Here is a 25,251-nt window from a genome sequence, read left to right as displayed (position 1 = left end):
AGCTGGGATTACAGGTGCCTGACACAACGCCCGGCTATTTTTTTTTTTTTTTTTTTTGCAGTTGTTTAGCTGGCCCAGGCCAGGTTTGAACCCACCACCCTTAGTGTATGTGGCTGGCACTGTAACCAGTGTGCTATGGGCACCAAGCCAGCCACAGAGATTTCAGTGTATAAAATGTCTAATTGAATGTTAGAAACAGCTGTTTGGTGTGGTTATTTCAAACATGGGATCTGAAATCAGGCAGACCTGGGTTTGAGTCTTGAATGGCAAATTCACTTGTTAGTAAATGTTAGTGACTTTTTTTAAAATTTACAGAGGCGTGACTTGTTAGTGTGGACATCATTAGGTTGACTTCCCTGAGAAGCTTTTACTATTTACTATTTACTATTTACCAGGCACATAGTAAATATTCAATAAATACTAGTTTTCCTGATAAGCTTTTGGAATTTCAGTGACTATGTTGGGGTCGACTTGCAGCAAGATGGTGTGATAAGTCTTAAAGTTTAATGAAAAATAACATAGTCGGGGAACAAAGAGAAGGGCACTTGGGTGCTTGTTCAGTCAGCCAGGGGAGGCAAGGAAAATTTACAGAGGAGGTGACACTTGAACTGCATCTTAAAGGATAACTAGGAGGTCACTGGGCTGAAAGAGCTGAGCATGGAATTTTTTAAACTCCAGAAATAGCATGTTGATGTCACAGAAGCTTTAGAGAACTATTGGTACTAGGAGAAATGGATCTGATTTGGGGCTGGGGTGAAGAATAGAGATTATGAGAAGCTAAGTCTGAAAGCTTGTTGAGGCCAAATTGTGAAGGGCCTGAGTGCTCCGCGAAAAATTTCATCAAGACTTGAGGCAGGGAACCTATTGCAATAGTCTGGGTGAGAGCTGAGCAAAGTCCCTGATGAAGTGGAGGAGATGTGTGCACTCAGTGTCTTGATTTGTCTTCCCCATTCTATCAACTTCCCCCCGGAGCTGCTCTTATCAGGACCACTAGTGACCTCCATGTTGCCAGGCCTTTGAACAATGTCAGTTCTCATCTTACTTGACCTAATAGCATCATCTGACATAGCCAATCCCTTTCTCCTTGAAAACCTTTCTTCATTGGCTTCCAGGAGAGCACCCTTCCTCCTCCTCACTGGCTCTTCCTTCTAAGACTCCTTTGCTCATGTGTTCTTATCTCTCCAACATTCAACATGGGGGTCCCAGGCTCAGCCCTTTAGGCCTTTAGACTTTCTTAAGACTCAAAGAAGCACATCCTCATGGCTCTAGGTACACATGGAAAGGTCCAGCCCAGCTCTCTAGCCTGAACTCTGCATTTGTTTACTGACAGCCTACTCACCATTTTCACTTAGAAGCTTAAAGGCCATTGACCATTTAACTTATTCGAAGCAGAATTCTTTTTGAGTGTGTGTGTGTGTTTGTGTGTCAGAGTCTCACTCTATGGCCCAGGCTAGAGTGCCATGGCATCAGTCTAGCTCACAGCCACCACAAACACCTATGCTCAGGTGATCCTCCTGCCTCTGCCTCCCAAATACCTGGGACTACAGGTGCCTACCACCATGCCTAGCTAGTTTTTCTATTTTTGTAGAGATGGGGTCTCACTCTTGCTCTGGCTGGTCTTGAACTCCTGAGCTCAAGAGCTCCTACACCCTCAGGCTCCCAGAGGGCTGGGATTACAGGCACGAGCCACTGTACCTGGCCTCTCAAAGCAGAAGTCTCCATCTTCCATCAGAAGCTGCCTGCAGTCATCCCCATTTGCATTGATGACAGCTCTGAATTTCCAGGTGCTCAGGCCAAAAACTGTGGCACCATGCCTGATTCCTCCCTCTCTCACACACATCTCCCATCCAAGCTGTGAATATCTCCTGTGGACTTTACCTTCACAGCAAGTGAGGAACATCTACACTTCTCATCATCCCACCTGCTACCATCCTGTCCAGTCCACTTTTTTTCAAGTCTCCCCACTGGTCTCTCTGCTTCCACCCTGTTCCCCTCAACCCCACCCACAGTCTATTCTCATAACTGCAGAACGATCCAGTTTTACACATAAGTCACATTAGGTCACTCCATTCAATTGTCCAAGTAAAAGCCAGAGATGTTAAAAGTGCCTGTGTGGCCCCTGTTCAGTCCTTCTTGTCCCCTGCTCTTCCCTCTCTCCTTGCTCACTCCACTCCAGCCACACCAGCCTCCTTTCCATCCCTTGATCATGATAAGCATGCTTCCACCTCAGGGCCTTGGTACATGCTGTTCTCATCCCGCCACTCCCCAGCATCTGTGTGGCTCGCTTCCTCATCCGCCCCAGTCTTTAGTCACTTTCTCAGTGAAGCTTTCCCTGATGTACAATTTAAAATTCAACGTTGCCCCCAACACACTCCCTACCCCTTTACTTAATTTTTTCTCGTAGCACTTACCACCATCTAAAATGCTATATAGTTTACTCATTTATTTGGCATATTATCTGTCTCCTCTCAATAGACTGTACACGCCACCAGGGCAGGGATGTTTCTCTACTTTTGCTCACTGCTATATTTATTCTCCAGAGCTTTATATACCTGGCATGTAAGTACTCAGTAAAACTCTGTTGAGCAAATTAGTGCATGCATCTGCTTCTATGTGAGGGGTGAGAGAGGTGGAAGGTCACTCAGACATTGATTCTGTAACATTTAGTGAGTATCTGCCATGCGCCTCCTATGTGCTAGATACTAAAGATCTGGGCACCTTTAGCAGTGGGGTGTGTAGTGATGCCAGTGACCATGACAGAGAGTCTGGAGGAGGAAAGGAAATGCTGAGGACTCTTGCTGAGTTTGAGGGCTTATGGGACATTTAGGTATAGACTCCACTTATAAGCTGGAACCAATTGCAGAATCCATACTGACCTGCCACACAGGAGCCAGGCTGAAAGGGGAGGTTAGAAGGCCTCCCTGGAGCTCTAAGCCACAGTGCACACTTGAGCAGTAAAACCATCCTCCCTACTGTCTTCAAGTACAAAGAATAAAGTACACATTCATTGTACTTGCTTTTTAGCATTAATTGACCTCTGATGCAGAAAGGCCTCAGCTTACCAGATGAAAGTTGCTACAGAACTACCAAGTTAATCTTGCTGACTCAGAGGGAAGGCTGGCACCCTAAATCACCAGTGCCCTGAATCACTACGGCCCTTACCCAAGGAATCTGGGTACCTGTCTCTGTGTTCCTCTCCAAGGTTTGACGTAGCCTCTCCTAATCTCTCAGTGAGATCTACAATGCCCTCAGAAAGGAAATCAAGCAAACTTAATAAAGAGGAAGAATCTGATGTAACTGTGTACCTCTGGGGAGAAAAAAATCAAATAGTCAAGAGGAGAAAGTTTTTTTGCACAACAAAAGAAAAAGGCAGACATTTGGATGATTTCCAGGAGTGCAAGACTTCAGACAGGGTGATGGGAGGGTGTTTTCTCCCATTCCAGTGGGCACTGTGGTGAAGGCGGGGGTAGTTTGCAGCGGACTGTGTGGACAGCTTGTCAGCAGATGGCCTACCTACTCTAAGAATGATCTGCGTGGAGCAAATCTACAAGAAAAGTGTTGGATGGTCCACACCGATAAAGAAAGTACATGATTTTAGCAATGTGTTTCCCAGACCTTGAAGGCTATCTGCAGCAGGGAAGCTTATTTGGGAGGGGGTAGGGAAGGATGGAAGGCGGGTGTGGGGGAAGAGACAGTGTCAAAATTCTGGAACCTTTTATGAAAGCTTGTTTTCCTTGTCTGAATCTTTTGGTTCCTGTATCTGTGACAGTATTCATAACTCAGCCCCAGTGTGCCAACAAACCCCATATGTCTCGGTTCTCTCCTTATCTTTTACGCCAAGATAAGGTTGAAATGAGTGTACTGCAAGAGATTTGTGATAGAATATACACAAACACACACAGTGGCGGGGGGCGGCGGCCGCATCTTACTCATCTTTGTTTTCTTCACTGCAAATAATACAAGACTCGCACACCAAGAAGGCACTCAATCAATGTTTCTCAATTAAAAGTGCATATTCTTAAAACAACAACAACAAAAGAGAGCTGTCTGTGGAGAAGTTCTTGGCAGACTGAGGGAGAAGTCGCTGTGGGTCAGATAACAGGGCGGGCTGAGCAGAAAAACCATCTCTAGGCAAACTGAGAAAGCGTTCTCTCCTCTCTCCACCTGGCTTCTTGCTCTTTTATTCATCTAACAGACTGCCAGTCAATATAGAAATCTGAGCGGCTACCATCTGCCAGGCTTTGGTTTCTGGGGACGTAAAGATGACTAGGACAAAGTCCTGATGTGGAACTGACAGTGTGGCATGGGAGAGAGAGATTAATAGTAATAATATTCATTACCGGGGACTAGGATAAGCTCTTTTCCCAGTATTACGCTCATTTGTCTTGTTCTTCTCAGATGTTAACCTATCTGTAAACCATCTGGGATTTTTTTTTTTTTTTTGTAAGAAACAGATTCCGATCCGGTAATTCTGGGATTCTCTGCATTTCTAAAAGGTTCCCGGTGATGCTCACGCCAATGGGTCTAGAATCACACTTGGAGAATTAAGGATGTAACATTCCAGCAATTCTATATGGAAAGAACTATCATTGCCTCTGTTAAAAAGGAGGAAGCTAGAACTTGGTGCGGTTACATAATTCATCTGTGGCATCATGAACTGGGTGTGATCTGACCCTGGGGCCATAAAGCTGGGTGTGCACAGCAGCGCTCTGGCAGCAAACAGGAGTGGAACACCCTGGATCAGGCCCGCGTAGCCCCTGAAAGCACAGGTAAGGTGCGCGATGGGGCGACCCTGGCCTGCCAGATTGTCACCCACTCCTGCCTTCTAGCCTTTGTCTGTCAGCAGCAGGTACGTAGTTAGGTGCTGCAGACAGTAGGAACATGTTGTCCAACATTTGATTCCAGGGGCTGAACAGCAAATGCAGTGTTTGTGCCATAGAAATTCTCGTGTTGTTTACCTAATTTCAAACCCTATGTTTCTAGACTTTACATTCCCAATATTCCCACAATACATTGTAAAGTTTCTCTTGCTTTTCGGAGAAGCCTGATCACCCTTTAATTTTTACCGTCAACTAGAATTTCTCAGTGCTGGTGGTGTTTGTAGAGCTGGCGGTCAGGAAGGCAATAGAAATAGCAATGGAAGAAGGTCAGCAGATCGGGGTAAGAACAGAAAACAGTCTTTTATTTAAAAACAATGTAGGTAATCAATTGTGGAACTCAAAATACAAATATAATATAGAACATGAGTGGCAGGGAGAGGAAAAGAAAATAGGCAAAGGTGAGTGAAGATGAGCTAAGCCTTCATGGTGGGGAATCAACAGAATTGTCTAGAAGTGATAAACAGAGGACTCAAGACACAAACTTATGATGAGAATATTGCAGATTGTATATGAAACCAGCACATTGTACCCCTTGATTGCACTAATGTACATAGCTATGATTTAACAATAAAAAACAAATTTAAAGACACAAACTTAGCATTTTTGAGTTGTAAAAATTGCTGTGAAAACCTAAAACCAGAACCAGACAGAGCGGGTGGGATAAAGGGTGGGCAGGAGATTTTTTGCTTTACTTCATAAGTTCCTCTACATCTGAGTTTTTCTTTTTTTTAACCAAATACATAGGTACATTAATGAAAGTTAAAAACAAAAGAATGGTGAATTAAAACCCATCAGAGTAGTGCTCCGCGTCATTAACTGCTGGCCTGATTTGAAAAAAGTCACCTTTAAATCGTGGATATAAGGTCTTCATACCTAAAGTAGAAAATAGAGAATCCCAATGCATTAAAATAATTTGAATGAAGCTGCTCTGATCGGGACGGGTTCCAGGAGTTTAACCCTCCATGCCTCTCTCCCTTATCCCTTCCCTTCACCTCCTCACACCCTCACCCCACAGGCAGCCTTAGACACCCATCAGAGAATCCCAAAAATTTGGTTCGAAAACCATTAGCCTATACCAAGTTTTCAAATTATAATCATAAAACCCGTAAACTTGGTGCCTTGGAACTGGTACAGTACTTTCTGGCTAACATAGAATAGAAAGATCAGAATGCAATCTACTGCACTATTTTGTACAACTCTTGTTTCCAGTGTGTGTCTGTGTGTGTGTGTACTGAATATAGATGGAAAATCCACTTCTTACTACCAATCACGATAAAAATGTTTATGCTGTTTGTCCCAATCCTGTCATTTTGTGATTCTGTGACTTCTCTGAGCCATCTACCCTCTCTTAGAATCCTTATACTAAACAGTCTAAACTGTGATAGTGTTTTTACCTTCTGCTAGAAAGTCTTTGTATTTCCAGTAAGCATCACAGACACTGTTGGTTTGTCTGAAACTGAGTCTTAACAGAGGGATGTAGACTACTCAGGTCTTGGGACAAGGAAAAGGAGAAAGCTTAATTTGAAAATTCCCTTCAGGGAATTCTGATATATATCCTTCATCCCTTTTCACCACAACTCCTGTCCACTGGACAAAGAGTAGAAACAAGCTAATAATGCAAACAATGACACACATTGGGAGGAATCTAAATTACTATGCCTTGATTATTGACAAAGAGGCCCAATGGTTCTTTTCAGTGAATTTTTGGGCAGTGGAGTTCTAAACCAATTAAGAATATTTAGACAGATTTCATTTTTATAAATGCCGAAGTAAATATGATGTCCTATATTATATCAGCCCAAGCTCAGGAAGCCACTGTGTTCTCATAAATGAAGTAACAGGTTTATAGGAAGGGGGACAGGTTGGGTCCTCCTAGCCCCGTAGCTTCATGAACCCTATGAAACTGTATAAGAATTGTGTTTGAATGTGCATACATGCTTTTTTTTTTTCTAGGATAAAAGGTCAATAACTTTTGACAGCTTCTCCAAAAAAATGAAATCTAAGATTAAAAATCACTAGGTTAGAGGATCATGTTCATTACAAACATAATGGGCACCACTGTCTCCAGGTGAAGCAAATTTTGAATTTATTTTAATCAATAGGAGGCTTTGTTTTTCCTTGTTTGGAAAGGCCTTGAAAAACAGCGCACATCTGCTTTCACTGAGGAATCATCAATTCCAAGGCAGACAAACCTAGATGACATACGGCCAGCTCAGGGAGGCCTGTGCACGGGATACACCTGCTACTAGCTGGCAGTGAGCCCCTGAACAGGCACCTGTGACAACACAGTCCACAGATCCTGGAGGGGCAGCCTGGCACAGCAAGAAAGCAGCAACAAAGCTATCTTCTGAAGTAGGGTTATTTGCTACTTCCCAGGGAAGGCATATAAGATTTACACTAGGTATTCCTTTCCCTCAGCTAAGGAAGTATAGATAGTACTTTGATCTTATTTCTTACACCTCATAATAATGCTAAGACAAAAATGGCTCCATGGTGTAAAATGGACACTTTAGGTTTTTTACTACTAAAAACTTCTATTGCATATAGAAATGTACCTCTCCAGAGTGTGGTCAGAGCTTTCCTCCATCTCAAAGCATCCTGTAAAAATTCTTCTCTACCACTTACTAGGAAAGAGGTTCACTCTATCAGCACCTCGCTTGGCCAGAAAAGAAGGAGCCTACATTTTAAGAAAAAGAGAATTCAAAGGAAGGAGGACTGTAAACAACTATTAAATACTGAGTGCCTTAACGGCCTATATCATGTTTCTTGTTTTTGTTTTTTAAGCATCTAATGCAGAATTGTATCTAACACAGGCTACAGCTTTGGTCTGATGCAGACCTGAATGCTGGCTCCACAGCATCCTGCCTAACTCAACCTCTTGGAATTTTGCTTTCTTCATCTGTAAGATAAAAATAATCATATCCATAGCCTGTGGAAATGCGACACTGCAAAAATTTTAAAAATCAAACGGTATAAACTCCCAGTAAGTGTGGCCGCTCAGTACCTGTTCGTGCTCTGTTCCCACCCATCACAACAGGCTTTCAACTTCCTATTTCCAGAAATGACAAACACTAGATGCTCTAGAAGAGTACCAGGAGGTTTCCCTCTGAGACATCCTATTTTTTCCTCAATACTGTGTAGGTTTCAGGAGCCTCCTGACAACTATTTCAAGCTTATCTCCATGCTTTCAGCAAACAGGCAGGCAGGAGGACTCAGTATGCCCCAGATGCTGTGGCCGGAGGCAGGGTGACACCAGGAACCAGCCAGGCTTAACCAAGAGGTTTGATTGGGTTGAGTTTGAGGTCTGATGGCTTCGGCTTAGGCAAATAATTGGCACGAGAGCCATAATGAAGTTGTCTCCCCAACATTTTGAAGCACAGAGGCTAGGTCCCTAGCATCTGTGAGTCTGTCCAAGGGCAGTAGAGGGCTCATCTGAAGATAAAGGTCCAAAGATAGCTCCAAGGGCAGCTTGGGTCCTCAACAGGCACTGGACTTAAGTAGCAGCCTGGGTCTCCAAACATGGGGCAGGTGGAGAAGAAATGAGGCAAGGGGCCTATGGGACGGATCAGGGGAACTGCAGGGTTTGTAGAGTGGATCCCCCAGGGCACAGAGGCATCATCCCAGGAGGACGGCATGTGGACCGTCCCCAGAGTGGGGAGATCACACTACAGCCTCTCTCAGAGTGACAGGGGAAAGAAGGGCAAGCTTCCCTCCTCCTCCAAAGCCCGCATGGTGGGAGGGCAGCGCTGTAGCTGGAGGTGGACGGGGAGGAGGCCCAGGGGCAGCGACACAGAGTAGAAGGAGCAGCCCTTCTTCCATAGCATGTTGTCTCCAGGTGGATCTTCAGCAAACTTAGCGTTGAAATGAAATGTGTGGCCGGACGGTTGTCAGGACAATAATGAGACAATGTCCAGTAGCAGCGGGCATGAGTTGGGGCAGGGGATGTGAGGGAAATCTCCATACCTTCCTCTCTGCCTTGCTGTGTAATCTAAAACCACACCTTCAAAGTCTGTTAAAAAACAGACGTCCTCAGACACTCTGGGCTCATCTAGTGCCATGGAGCAGCTCCCTGACCTTGGGGTCTGACTGCATCTCCAAACCATGTTTCAGCTAAGCCCTGGCAGACAAAGCACCCTCAGCATGAAAAATCTGGTCTTGCTTTCCAAAAAAGCATCAGCTACTTCATCCCAGGTGCATATCCCCCAAATCATTGAATATCAGAGTATAGCCACCTCTGGAATAACCTAGAGGGAATGGAGAAGACCAAATTAGCTTCATTTATTTATTAATAGTTATTCCCAAGGTGAATTAGCCAGTGATCTCCAGAGAAACAGAACCCATGGAATGTATATTAAATATTAGGATAAGGATTCAAAGGGATTTATTATGAGAAGTCCCACGTTCTGCAGTCAGCAAGCTGGAGATGCAAGAGAGCTGGTGGTGTAACATCAGTTCAAAGGCAGGAAAAGGCTGATGTCCCAGCTCACACAGGGAGGCAGAGTTGCCTCTTACACAGCCCTTTTATTCTGTTCAGGTCATTAATTGCTTGGACAGGGCCCACTCCTGTCAAGGAGGGCCATCTGCTTTACTTGGTCTACTAATCCCAATGTTAATCTCATTCAGAAATTCTGGTTCACAGACACACCCAGTATAATGGTTGGCCACATGTTTGGGCACCCCTCAGACCAGTCAAGTTGACACCTAAGATTAACCATGATGCAAGGTCTTGAAGTTTACCTCCTTTTAATTCTTCTGCCATCATCTGATGGATGTGAAGGGCACTGTGACATCAGTGAGGGGTAGGCACGCCACCCTGTAGACTAGATCATCCTCTCCAGGAAACCAAGAATTCCCATCGTCCATGTGTAAGTATATAACTCCTTTTTTGGAGCAGAAGGAGGAAATAATTGGACCACAAGTTTGAGATGATTAGATTTTATTACTTTATTTTTTTTGTTGTTGTTGTTGTTGTTTTTCAAAAGTTTTATAGAAAATAAAACTTAAAAATGTAACGCATCACCTAGTCACAGCGTTCCTTTTCTCTGCTGTACTTGACCAAGCCATAGGTCCATATTTTACAAAGGGTTCTGCTCCTTTTTGTTTAGCCTTGTTTAGGGTACATGGCAAGAGGGTCTTGGTTGGGGTCAGGAGCCAGGCTATGAATTCGAACTCCACCACTGTGCAACCCTTATCCAAGTCCCAAGTCTTGGTTTTCCCACTTGTAAAGTCAGGAGCCTGCATTTTCTCCTTTACTAGATTGCTGTGAGGATCAAATAAAGTAATGCAGGTAGAAAGTATTTTGCAGAAATCATTATGTAAATATTGGCCCCATACTTGCCATTTTTGTCATGATACTGGCTTTCTCAGTAACTCTATTTGCTTTCTACATGGCTTTCTCATTATTTCTACAGTAACTCTATTTGCTACAGAGACTAAAATATCCTCAGCAGAGTTTTCATTCTAAACATTATAAGCCAGCTTGTGAGACATTCCATGTAATTGAAGAATGTGCTCAAATAGTTCCAAATATCCTAAAAATCTACCTTAGAGAATAAAAATTTGCAGTTAAGGTCCTATTAATTAGCTTAAAAATGACTAAAACTATTTAGTCCTACAAGGAGGTAGATAACTGGAAAAACAACAAGAAGAAGAAGATATATGGCAGAGATAAAGTCATATACATGAGAGAAGAAAATTCTGAAACTCAAACGTGTTTCAGACTCACATTAGAAAGTGTATTAGAATATATGATTCCTCCAATATTAGTCCCAAGCACAAAATACAAATTAGATTCTTTCTTCTTCTTACAACTTGATACTTTCTCGGTCTATTTAATTATTGTCTTTATGGTCAGCTTTCAGAATTTGAGAGAATGAATTCAAGAGGAAGAGGAAAGGAGGTTGTTACTATCACCAGTACAGGCAATGTGAACAACTTCTTATAATAGTTATAATTTCTACATCTGAACCTTAATACTGTTCAAAACAGTATTACTTAAAAGGAGCCTATCTTTTAAAGTACTTCCCTAACAATCCTACTTACAGGTGGTAAAAATAAATCTCACCAGCATCTGAGCATAGGTCTTTTTTCCCCCACAAGACTCCCCACAAGTCTTGGGGAGGGAAAAGGTCATTTTCTCACTGCCCAGTTCCCTCTGTTTGGGAATTTCCAATCATTGCAGGGTCATAACAACTAAAATCATTTTCTGTCTTGATAATTAATTCATTAAATAAATATTTATTGAGTGCTATCATATGCTAATGGTCTTAATATCCTCCTGGGAAATGTTTTCTTTCTTAAAAAATCAAATCAAATCATGTCATACCTTCCGCAAATATGTCTCTCATTCGAAGAATGTATTCAGTACCAATGAAGTATCTCATTTCAGTATATAAGCTTGTCACTCAGAAAGGACCAACTGACAGAAAATGGTCTTTGTAAGCAACAAGGTAATTTATAATACTAACTAGTTAAACCTCTTTAGGAAACTAGGGCTATTATGAAAACATGGAAGTTTCTACAACATCTTAGATAATGACTCAGTCATGAAAGAGTCTATCTTGGTAAAAGTTCTTACTTCTCTGTATCAAATAACAAGTGTGCCCCATAATTTCCACATCTTGCTGCCAGTGTTTTCCTATGTTCCAATAATGCTACTATTGGAATCATAATTAAACTTGGCCTTTACTGGTTGTTTGCTAAGTATAGTGCCCCATGCTCAATTCTTTATAGATACTATGTTATCTCCCCCTCTACACACAGACTCACATGATCCCCTTTTCTAGAATGAACCAAGATCTTCCAGCTGTTTTTCATAGGATTGTTTCCAGACCTTTCCACACTCTGATCACCTTCCTCTGGTCAGCTCCACTTTGTCAATGCCCCCTTTAAAATGTGACGTACCTTTAGAAAATGTTGTGGAAAAGAAGATATTATCTTCCAATTTGTTAAATATTTATTCAGACATTGGATATGGTATTCTTATGTATTTTTTAAAATATCAATAAAATTGAGAAAAAAGGAAATTCTAGGTTAATTTGTTCTTTGTATGACAGTAGCTCTCAGTCCTTTCTACAGGAGGTTGCACCCAGCAGCTTTGTTTGTATTGAAAGGAGTCTATCTCAGTCACTGGATCATCATAATCAGGCCTTGTTTAGAAACTGAATTTCTGGTTGCCCTTAAGATACTTTGTCCAGCTTTTTTGTTTTGTTTTTTGCAGTTTTTTGCCAGGGCTGGGTTTGAACCTGCCACCTCTGGCATATGGGGCTGGCGCCCTACTCTTTTGAGACACAGGTGCCACCCCTTTGTCACAGTGTTTATGTTTGCTAAATTTATATCACTAAAGATACTGACATTGGGATTAGATTCTTCTCTGCAGTCAATATGCTAAAATGAAATCCAACGTCCATTCCTGAGGTTATGGAAAGCAGGTAAGCTTTTTCCCATCCCCACAACTCTCAAGGAGTGCTAGTTTTTCTTAATGTTATTTTATTTATTGTTTCTAGTGTGTCTGTAAATATCTTCACAAGTGCGGGAGGTAGGGTGTGTCTACTATTTTTAACTTGCTTTCTTTAGAAATCACTGAGACTCACAGACATTAACAAGTGACAAAGTTAGAAGTGAACCCATTGTCTTACCTCCAAGTCCAGCTCTTTCCAAACTACTTTGGTGTTCCCTTTTTATATGCTCCAGTAGAAAAAAATAAAGACAAATGATAAAAGCCATGTAACTTTATGTCTATTTCTTCTTGTTTTTATGCCAGAATACTTGTATCCAAATTTATTGTCTGATACCTTAGCTCTGGTCCAGAAAACTATCTATTATTTCTATTTCTTTTGTGTATGTTTTTACTTTTAAGTATCTTCCTTTATATGTGTCTCAATTTTTTTTGTTTTAAAAATAGTCCATGAACACATCTGAAATAATTCATTTAGATTTTCTTCCCCCCACCACCCAGGGAACCCCATAACATCTAGTAAAACAACACCTCATTTGTCACCTTCCTCCTTCCTATTACCTCAGAGAGCAAGTCTATTCCTTACACAATGAGAGATGCTGGAATTGTTACCTTAATATTCAAGCTGCTAATTTAGTTAGCCCGGGAATCTGCCACTGCCATTTCCACTACAAGAAAAAAACTTTACCATTTCTTAATAGAAGCAAGGAATTTTATCTACAAAAATCAAAGACTGTCCAAAGATAGATCAAATATGAAATCACAAAAGATAAGCTTTATAGGTAGTGACAATGGTTGAAAGTCTCACAAAGATTTCTATGTGTGTAAATGCATGGAAAGGATTTATGTTTCTTTTAAATGTATTATCTTTGGTTTTTATGGATTTGTCTTTGTTGTGCCAAGATTAGAACATTTTTGTATTTGTATTCCTTGTTTTTGAAATCTTCTTGAATCTGTTGCTTGACTTCTTTCATTAGTTTTGGGAAGTTCTCATCATCTTTTAAAATATTATTTCTCACCCACACTCTTCTCAGTCTTCTGAAATTCCCATAATATATATATTAGCTCTATCCTTTGTATCTCATAGCCATCCTTATTTTTCTCCATGATCATTTTAGATATTTTCTTCTGACCTATCTTCCAGTTTTCTAATTCTCTCTTCACATATGTCTAATGTACTAATACATTTATTATAGTCTTAATTTTTATTTTTATGTTTATTATATAGTTTTCAATTCTATGCTTACATTGTCAATCTTCTATTATCTCCTTGAACATTGTAAGCATATGTATTTTACAGTCTGTGTCTAATAATGACCCTATCTAGAACCCCTATGGGTCTTTTTTGATTATCTGTTGTTTTGCTGAGTTTTGTTCATAAAGTTTTACCACCTTATGTGCCTAGTTGCTTTTTATTTTGTAACTACACATTGTATCTACTGCATTGTTCATGGAAGCAATTTTTGGCCAAGGGTGATGTTTTCTTTCACCAAAGATGTCTTACATATGTGTCTGTCAAACAAACTAGAAGTGCTAATAGTTTGGGATAACCTCAATCCCACTTTAGGAATTGAAGTGATCTAAAATTAAACTGAACTTTCTGCAAGTTACTGCCTACTCTGGACTTAACCCTTGTATTTTGAGAATGTAGTCTCAAGATACAACCTAAAAATTGAGGCAGCTTCACCAAGACCACCAAAGATGTGGTAAATCCTGGACTCTAATCCCTACCCTGGCCCAGCAAAGCTATCAAAAGTACTGATCAGGCTCTCAGTATAACCTCCAGGATTACAAATGCCCCCAAAGGAGATGTGACTGCAGATGCTGAGCTCACCTCCCTGTTCTCTCATTTTCTTATATATCCTAGACAATAATTCTTTATTATCTTAGATGTCTAATGTTTTCAAAAGATTTAAAAAAATCTTGTCCAGAATTTTTAATTATCCTTAACATGAAATTGATTCAAATTATCTAGTCTACCATTACTGGAAAAAGAAGCCTCGAAGATTATTTACTTGTGGATTAATTGAGCTAGATCTGGAGCCAAAAGTCAGTGGTCAGGATCATCTATGAATTGATGACCTTTCTCTTGCTGAACAGTATTATAGAGGAACACAAATTTCAGCATAATTGCTTTATGCATGGCTTTAGCCCACCTTACATCAGATAGCAGTTCCTGACTTTCATTTCAGTTGGCTTTCCATGATATAGCCTCCTCTTTTACTAGTGACACAAGAAAATACTGTTAAAGGCAGAATGGTGTACTGGAAAGACCACTGTAAGTAGATTTAATTTTTTTTTATTTTTTATTATTTTATAGTAGCTTTTTATTTTTTACAGATATTATGCCATGAATTCACAGGGAATAGGTTCCAGCAGCTCAGGGGTCTCTCTGGGGATGCTCACAAAGTGAGCTTCTCTGGGCAAAGCAGACTGGTACTCTTTGGTTTCCTTCTTTTTTTTCTTTTTTCTTTTTTTATCACTTTATCGCCCATGGTAGAGTGCTGTAGCATCACAGCTCACAGCAACCTCCAGCTCTTGGGCTGAGGCCCTAGTAGTTGGGACCATAAGCGCCCGCCACAACACCCAGCTATTTTTTGTTGCAGTTTGGCTGGGGCTGGGTTTGAACCCGCCACCCTCGGTATATGGGGCTAACGCCCTACTCACTGAGCCACAGGCGCCACCCTGGTTTCCTTCTTCACACGTTTCAGGAAGCTATCTCAGCTCTTAGAGTGTTTAATATACTCAATATGAATATTAATCCTCTTGGCAAGAATCTTGCCCTTAACTTGTTTGTTGACAACAATACCAGCAGCTCCTGGGTAACACCGTAGCCTCTTCCAGTTTTTCCATGGAGACACGCCTTTTTGAACAGTACCCATTCTCTTGTTGCCTACAATATCACCTTTCCTGTAGATTCACATGTATGTGGCCCAAGGAAGAACTCCACGTTTTTTAAAAGGCCTAGAGAACATGTGTTGGAAGACTCTCTTCTTTCCCTGTGTGTTTGTCATTTTGGTGAATTATTGGAAGATGGTATCTCCAGCCAAAAGTGCAAACTCAGATTTTAATCCAATTCCACCCTGAGTTTATTGCCTGTGTTCCCTTCTTCCTCTCACTGCACCAAGCCCTCTACTAAACATGCAGATGACAAAGGTGAATGAAATTCAGTTTGTCCTCCACTCATTTTCTGTGAGCCATTTTTATCCATAAGTTAGGAATTCTGACATCTACCTCACATAATTGCTATAAGGATTAACTAAGGAAACTTACATTAAAGCATTGAATTCATGATTATTGATACACAGGAGGAACTTAATTACTATTTGTTGAATGATTTTGATTTTATTTTTTATTGTCTTAGAGACAAGGCTAGAGTGGAGTGCCATAATCAGCGCTCACTTTAGCCCAACTTTTGGGCTAAAGTAGTGGTTCTCAACCTAATACCGCAGGCCCTTAATACAGTTCCTGTGGGTTGCGACCCACAGGTTGAGAACCGCTGGGCTAAAGGAATCCTTCTGCCTCAGTACTCCAATTATCTACGACTATAGTGACACACCACCATGCCTGACTATTTTGTTATTTTATCTTTTGTAGAGATGGGGTCTGGCTATATTGCCCAGGCTAGTTTCAAATTCCTGTCCTCACGTAATCTTCCCGCCTTGGCCTCCCAAGGCTGGAATTATAAGCATGAGCCACTGCTCCCAGCATGATTTTGATTTTAGATGTGGTATTTTATGCAACAGATTTGTTTCTAAAATTTTTAATAAATGAAATTAGAATTTAAATACACTAGGGGAGCTAAGTTTTGAAATGAAATGTATTGTGGACATACAAGGAAGAATCCTCTTTCAGCAGAGTATTAAGTCTGCCTAATCTCATGTGATTATAATAATTTGCACAAAATTAGTTTGATCAGAGAGGTGATACCTACAATATAGACACAAGACTTCCTCTGTTCAGATGATCTTGGGAGCCTCACAGGGTTGATGGAACCACTTGCTGGAACTGTGAACACTGCTGTTGTTCTGTGTGTCTGTAACAGCAAAGCATTGACCTGAGCTGGCCCAGATGATCTAAGGTAAATGTGGAATGTATGCCACGAGAATGTCACATGGGGCCATGAGCTTTAGTAAGCACTAGGAAAAAAGCCTTGCAGTCAAGGCCACAATCCCAGGTATTGATTCAAACATCATTTGGGGGTCTAAAGGGTAAAATGTTTTGTTTGATGGCTTTATTGCATTTCAGAAGATTTCATCATTTATTATGCTGACTGGTATTTTATCATTGTTTTAAGCAGCACTCTTTATGAGATCATTTTTTTCCCTTTGGAATCTAAATCAGGGGAATGACTCTGATGTTTTCAGTTTCCAGTTGTTTGGAGGTTGTTGTTTTCTAAAAATTTTTTTTAAACCTTATCATTTTCATGGAAATGTAAACACCCTGACTTCATTTTGATAATATGCTAGTAGTGAAAATAAATGATAATAAACAAATGTGGCTCATTACCATAATTCAGAAAAACCATATTATGTTGGAAATTCTAGATAATCTTTTCAGGGTGGATGTAGAGTTGAAACATTATACAAACTCATTATTAAGGAATTTCAGAATAATTAGCTTCCTAGCAACATGGGGATTTTTAGGGCAAGAATCTCTTCATTTATAAATGTTAAAATAAAGGAGAAATTATCATGACAGCCTCCCATCTGAATGTGCCATTCACTTTATAAAATGCTTCAAAAGACCAATATTTTATGATATCCAGTTACACATATTTACTGTCATTTCAAGATTGGTTCCAATCCACTGATTCCTTGCTGTGACTTCTTGTAATTATGGTAATTAGCTTTCAATAGTTTTCAAAATTAAATGTGGTTTACTGCTACTATAGAAAGTAGTAACAGCATAGGATATAGAACTGAGTGTCAAGGTCCAAATTCTTACTCTATCACCTAGGAGCTGTGTTATTGGAGGCAACCAATTTGAACTCCTTTAAGACTCAATTTTAACATCTATAAAATGGGAAAATAACAGTAGAACCTACTTTATAGAATATTATGAGGATTAAATAAGATCAACCATATGAAGTGGCTGGCATAGGGCTCACAGTAAGCCCTCATGAAGTAGTAGCTACAGATTGCATATTAAAAATATATTATTTCACACATTAAATACATAGTTCATGTTGGGAAGGAGCAGTGAAAGGAACAGTAGCTAACAGTTACATATTCAGCTGTTATTCTTCAGCCATAATGCTCAGTACTTACACAGATCCCCTAGAAAGTCCATTTTACCATCTCTGCAAACCTTTGCTTTACCACTCAGCAAGAAGGTGGGACATTCATAAATAGACTTACATAGAAAAATAAAACAAAATAAAAATGAGAGAAGTCACATTCTATCATCAATGTAATTTTATACGTGAAAATTGACCACAGTCTCACAGAATGTAAAAGAAAACAGTTATATTAACACTTCTTTACATATTTACAACCAGTACCATAAATAAACATTTGTCAGGAATAGAAAAATACTTCCTGGGATTTTTTAAAAATATCATACATAGAGCCAAGATCAATAACCAATAGAGACATTCTTATTGATATTGGGAAGAAAATAAAAGCTTCCAATAAGGCCATCATTATTTAAAATTGCTCTGAACGTTCTGAACAATATAACAAGATATGAAACAGAACTGAGATGTAACAATTGGAAGAGTGAATATATTTATCACATGACAGATTACAATGTTGGAGAATATAAGAATACACTGGGAAAAAAACTAGAATTAACAAGTTCTAGGCTCAGCACCTATAGCTCAAGCGGCCAAGGTGCCAGCCACATACACCAGAGCTGGTGGGTTCGAATCCAGCCCGGGCCTGACAAACAACAATGACAACTACAACCAAAAAATAGCTGGGCGTTGTGGTGGGTGCCTATAGTCCCAACTCCTTGGGAAAATGAGGCAAGAGAATCACTTAAGCCCAGGAGTTGGAGGTTGCTATGAGCTGTGATGCCATAGCACTCTACCCAGGGCAACAGCTTGAGGCTCTGTCTCAAAAAAAAACAAGTTCTAATAAAGTGCATGGATGTACTCCATATCTAAAAATCAGTACATTTCTTACAAAACATATTGTCTACCTATTACTACTGCAATGAGTTATTATTTATTCTCCCACTCAGTTCAATTATCCTACCAGGTGGCTCAATTCTTCATTGCTCCAATTATTTCTGCAATTTGGGATCATTGAGTTAGGTTTCTATTTTCTTCCTTTAAATGCCAAAACACTAATATGATAATCTAGGAGATGGTGCTGAGACACAAGAGGGTGTAGGGAAGTATAAAGGTATTCCACCTTCTTCTGAGTGCTGGAAGAGAACGAGGCTGAGATGAGGTTTCATTTATTCAACAGACATTTACTGTATGTATGAACAGGCACTGTATCTATTAATGCCAGGAATAAAATGATGGCATGGCTTCTGCCCTTATAGAGCTTGAAGTCTAATGAGAAAAAAAAAAGAAATTAAATAAATAAACCCAAGAAAATATTTATTAAGTGCAGGTTGTGATAAGGTCTATGAAAAATAATAGGAAAACAGAAAGTGATGAGGTGACGGAGGAGGCAGAGTGTAACATTTAGAATGCGGGCTCAGACATGGCTCTGTGAAGAAGGACCTTCAAGCCCAGATATGAGGAAGGAGGAAGGAGTTGGTCAAATAAAGAGAAATGAGTCTCATCCATAGAGCAAATGGCAAGGAACTGGAAGCAAAAGGCCAACGGGCTAAGGGAAGATGGTGAGACATAAAGTTAGAAAGATAGGCGGGTCACGTGATGCGGTTTGTGTAAGTGTGGACGCTTACTGCTGCTGGTGATAGAAGGACTAATTAAAAAGAGATCAAACAGCAAGAAGATTATTATCTAACATAATAAACATAATATATATGTAAATGTATTATTATGTACATCATAAATAATACCAGGAAGCCCAAAGGCAGGTGGATCCTGGAATTTGTAGGCCAGCTGCTCAACACATTATCAAGAACATTCTTTCCCAGCTTCCTCTGCCTTGCTGGAGTCTGTGCTTAGGCTGGACCTTCTGGGGCCTCCATGGCTGCTGCAGTTCATTTTATTTTAGAAACAGAGTCTCACTTTGTCACCCTCCGTTGAGTGCTATGGTATCACAGCACACAGCAACCTCCAACTCTTGGGCTTAGGTGATTCTCTTGCCTCAGCCTCCTGAGCAGCTGGGACTACAGGAGCCTGCCATAATGCCTGGCTATTTTTTGTTGCAATTTGGCCGGGGCTGGGTTCAAACCCACCACCCTCAGTATATGGGGCAGGCACCCTACTCACTGAGCCACAGCGCCGCCCTGCAGTTCAAGCACCATCCAGTCCCTTTCCTCTCCTCCTCTCCCCCAGCACGTTTGTGACTTTGTTTCCTTAGCCAAAGATAGTCATGCCTAAAACTAGGACTGGCAAAGGAATGGAATTACTATGACTGGTTTATGAGAATTTACCCTGTGATAACACCACCCAGGAAGAGTGACACCCAATTTATTTAAAATTTCAGATTAATATGAGGGTACAAACGATTAGGTTACATTGTTTGCATTTGGTAGGTCAAGTCCAAGTTGTAGCTGAAGCATTCACCCAGGGCTGTGTGCCGTACACCCTTATGTTGTACCGATTAGGTATGTTTACCAATCTGACACCTTCCTCTCCCCTCCCCCCACTTGAATTTAATTGTTTTTCTCTCGTGTGGGTGTGTAGTTGTTTATCTACTGTTTTCATATTGAGTACATTGGATGCTTTTCCAATTCTCGTGACACTTATACTAAGGAGAATGTTCTTCAACTCCACTAAGGTTAGTGACACCCAAATTAAAAATTCTTAATCTGAGGAATATCTTGGTTAGTATTAAGGGACATCTATGAACTCAGATGGGCAAACATTACATCTTTATCTTTTAACACTCTCTCACTGAAATCTTATTTCTTTAAATTAGTAAGGCAGGCCAAGAACCATGGTAGTAATAGCAATCAATGCACATGATTTTATCACCAATAAAAATCACAGATATTTAATATCAAATAAAGTTATGATTACATCGCTTTCCTGCATTCCCTCTCTTTACCTGCCCCTTTATTTGTTTATTTTTTTTTTTTTTTTTGAGACTGAGTCTCACTTTGTCGCCCTTGATAGAATGCTTTGGCATCATAGCTCACAGCAACCTCAAACTCTTGGGCTCAAGCGATTCGCTTGCCTCAGCCTCCCAGGTAGCTGGGACTACAGGTGCCCATAGCACCTAGCTATTATTAAAGATGGGGTCTCACTCTGGCTCAGGCTGGTCTTGAACTTGTGAGCTCAGGCAATCCACCCACCTCGGCCTCCCAGAGTGCTAGGATTACAGGCGTGCGCCACGGCACCTGGCCTACTTGCCTTTTAGTCAACCCACAGAAGGAGGTGAGTCAAAGGCCAGTCCACAGTTAAATGTTTTCTTTCTCACTGATCAACAATAGTCTTCACATTGATAGATCTTTTAAAAATTTAAATTTAACCAGCCTGAAATTTGGGAACTTCTTATTTCCTTTTTTCTATGCACTACCCTTAGTACCTCCCATTGCCTACACTTAACCTTCATTTCCTGTCTTCTCTGTTCATACTTCTCCCCATCCTCATCCTGTAACTCTTTATCTTTCCATTCAAATTATAAATATATTTAAAAACATAGAGGCCAAGCACACTTAATCCCAACTTTGGTAGGCTGAGGTGGGTGGGTCACTTGAGGCCAGGAGTTCAAAACCAGCAACATAGCAAGACCTTAGCTGTACCAAAAATAATAAAGTGAGCTGGGCGTGGGGGTGCGTGTGTGTAACCCCAGCTACTCGGGAGGCTGAGGATGCAGGTCACTTGAGCCCAGGAGTTTGAGGCTGTGGTGAGCAAATGCTGTGTTGCCACTGTAGCCTAGGTAACAGAGAGAGACCCGGTCTCTTAAACAAACAAACAAACAACAACAGCAACAACAACAAAAAAAAAAACAATAGAAATGTAGAGGGCAAAAACAGAAGCAGAAAACATAAAAAGTCCTTTCTCCTCTCTCTCTGAGTGGAGAACTACTAAGGCTTTGATGTCTGAATTTGAAAGCAGGTTCCACCCTCACTAGAAGTGGGGCTTGAGCAAGTTACATAATCTTAAGAAGCCTTAATTTCCCTATTAGTAAAATAAAGGTAATAATAATATCTGCATTGTAGATGAGCAAATGTGTGTGGAATGCTTATACAGTGTCTGGCACACAGTAAGTGACTAATGAATGTTTGTTATTACTAGTAGCATGTGAGGAAATTACTCTATGACTCAGCACAGGATATGCTCAACTCCTGATTACAAAGATCACAGGGTATTGATGTCTCCCCTCTGTTGCCCAGCTAAGAAGTCGTATTTATTCATATATCTAGCAAATGTTAATACCTACTGGGCATATACTAAGTTTCATTCCTTGTGTTCAGAAGGGGCTTGGTTAAATAAAGTCTGTATAAATACACGATAGACTATGAGGCTTCAGCTAAAGAGAACTAGTTATTTATGTACATCTGTGATCACAGGCAGAGCTTCAAAGACCTGGAATTCAGGGGGAGGAAAAAGGTTGCTGAACAGTTTATCCAGAGTAATTCCATTCCAATAAAATTACACAAACACTCACACAAAAACACTACATGTTCTGTCTGAATCTATATATATTATATAAATGTGCAAGGAGATTCCAGATGAATCTACCAAACTGGAAGGAATCCAGGATGGGAAACGGAGGGGGGGGTGCATTTAAAGAAGTATGAGCCTTATTTTTTAAGGTTCAAATGTTTACATGGAGAAGGAAGTCACATACTACCTAGATAATGTAAAGCAAGTGATAATAAAATACCGGCCAGGTTTCCTGACTGTCCAATTGCCTTCACCCCTGGGATTTCTGACTTAAAACGGGGATTCAATTATCCACTTTAAAAGAAAAAGTCAAATCAGACTCAGAAGATCCACCTTGATGCCTGCCTTGTCCCTTTTTCTCAATGCCTTTAAAAAAAAGGTGCAGACATATTTATACAAGCACACCTGCCTACACGTGGCTCTAACTTTACCCATTTAGAGGCGCCTCTGGGAGGGGCCTCCGTGGGCTGGTATTATGCTCTTCCCCGCCCACTCCCACCACCCTTTCATCAGCTTCAGTGTTAACAATGTCAGACTGGAGGAAGCAATAAAAAAAAAAGTCACAAGTAACTGTTTTCACTTCCAATATGTGGGATGCTAAGATCAGGTCTAGAGCCTGTGCTCTTCCTCGGGGTCACTTTGTGGTCCTGGCAAAGCAGATGAACTTAGAGGCACAGGTTAGGCTGAGGGGAGGACGCAAAACCCTGTCCCTCCCTTCAAGGAGGAAAGTGAAACTGCTGAGTCCTCGGAGAACAGGAAGAGCTTCAGTGTGGGTATGGCGCGAGCACCTCAGCGAGTTTTCACACACACACCATGTACGTGATTTGGTAACACGCGATTATATTGCTGTAAATAGCTTAGCCTAAATTATATGTTAGAGAATAAAGAATATGATGTATATATACTGTGCAGACATGCATCATTTTGTGTATATAATCATTATTTTGCATGTAATGTACACATGTTAAGTGTATATTAAATGTATATATTAATATATCTGCAAAGTTTTGCCTCTTGTTCAGATCCCAAATACAAGTTCTACTAGGTATCCATAAATAACATGTAATGGCCATCAGCAAAGCTTATATGTATAAATTGCATGATTTATAATTATGCAGTTTATACACTTACAGGTTATATTTTTGATATAGGATTAGTAATGTATAAAAATGAAGCAAATGAGGTGTTTAGGATGCAAAATCTGAGGAGGTCCTCACTTTTAGGGCCCCCTGTCTCACCCTAGTCCGGATCCTGATAAAAGGTCAGTTTCTCTTCCCACCCTCATCACCACCAGCAACCACTGCTCATTACTAAGTGCCAGCCACTGTTCTATGCACTTACATTTATTAACCAAGCTAAGAAATATTATGACTACAAATAACATGAATTCTCCATGAGTTATAAGAAGTTGTGCCTCCCAAGTAAAATATTTTGAAAGCTGTAACTAAAATGCCCCAGCTAGACTTGACCTTTGATAAGACCTCTGAAGTTAAGTGATTAGTCCCAATCTTTCAAGAAGTCATGACACCTGCGCTCAATCCAGCACCCTTTCTCTATATTAATTGTTTCAGGGGTCCTCAAACTATAGCCCACAGGCCACATGAGGCAGTGTGATTGTATTTGTTCCCGTTTTGTTTTTTTTACTTCAAAATAAGGTATGTGCAGTGTGCATAGGAATTTGTTCATAGTTTATTTTTTTAAACTATAGTCTGGCCCTCCAACGGTCTGAGGGACAGTGAACTGGCTCCCTCTTTAAAAAGTTTGAGGAGCAACTTTTCACGTTGGGGCAGCTTGGCAAGCAACAGGCATCAAATGTATTGGCCTAGGTGTAATATGATTGACAGACTTCAAAGGCAAGAAGGATACGTGTTTTCATTTCCTATATTACTATCACTGCTTTGAAAACTGAGATGGTTAATGGAGCTTATGATAGTCTAACTGTACTTCAACAAGATAATACGTTTATATTTAAACTCAAGCAGAGACCAAGGAAGGGGGATTTACACAACATATTATCTTGTATCTAGCTACAGGTGATTTACTGTTGTGTACTGAAATGCCGTTGAAGTACAAGATGGATAGTAATATTATATTGTGGTATATATCCTGTTCACATCAGCCCTTCGTAATAACAACTGAACAGCAATCTACAGAACCTGCCTTAAATCTGCCATCTAAGATACTGATTGTAAAATAAAATGATCAAAGTGTGGGTTATCTGTATACGGCCTTCCCCTGAGAGAGTGGCATGCAAAGAACTTCCTACTTTTTATTTATTTACATTCAGTCAACAGAAACATAAATTAAATTAAAAATCTCAGTGCTGTGTGGACTGAATAAATCACACCTAATATGTTGCTAAGTAGATTTTTTTTTAGATATTACAGCCTGTATCAGACTTTTATCCGTGTACCTTAAGCTGCTTACCAACAACAAAATTTGCTGATAAAAAGAATAGATTAAAATGAATTTTGCAAACCAACAATTTCACATGTTATACTCCCTGCTGAGAATAAACAGTTTTTAGGGGGCCTTTTTATTTGACACATAAAATTAAGTATGCCTGCCAGCTGACTTCATTTTAAATAATTTCTTTAGGACCCAGCGGAAATAGAGCACAAACAAGTTAACACTGCAGAGAGAAATCACAAATGAATTTTAAGCAAATCTTTTTGTCTTTATGGGCAACTAATTGGAAGAACATCAAAAGCCAAACTTCACTGTAAAAAGAGATGTCTTTGTATGTGTAGAATGTAAAGGGTAGAAATGTATGAGGTCTAGGGAGTTCATCTTTTCTTTTAAATGCATATACTGTATATATTTGGACTCAGGTTAAAGTGAAGGTCAAGAGAATCTTTGCAGGGGAAAAGAAGTCCTGGCACTTTGTTCGCATTTATACCAGTTATACCCAGGATTTAGATACTGTCTTAGTGCTGTCCTGGCTCCTGACACAAGCCCCCTGCTGTGACATTTATTTGAATGAATTATAATAATTCATACAGACTGAGCATGGTGGCTCACACCTATAATCCTAGCACTTTGTGGGGTGAAGATAGAAGGATTGCTTGAGGCTAGGAGTTTGAAGTTACTGTGAAGCTATGATGAGGCTGGAGCTCAGCAAAAGAGTGAGACCGTGTCTCCAAAAGAAAAATTCATATATGGCTCAGCGCCTGTAGCTCAGTGAGTAGGGCGCCAGCCACAAACACCGAGGC

Source organism: Nycticebus coucang, chromosome 12 (genome assembly GCF_027406575.1).
Source record: "Nycticebus coucang isolate mNycCou1 chromosome 12, mNycCou1.pri, whole genome shotgun sequence".
NCBI lineage: Eukaryota > Metazoa > Chordata > Mammalia > Primates > Lorisidae > Nycticebus > Nycticebus coucang.
The sequence above is the reverse complement of the archived record's forward strand: the minus strand, read 5'-3'. Positions refer to the sequence as shown.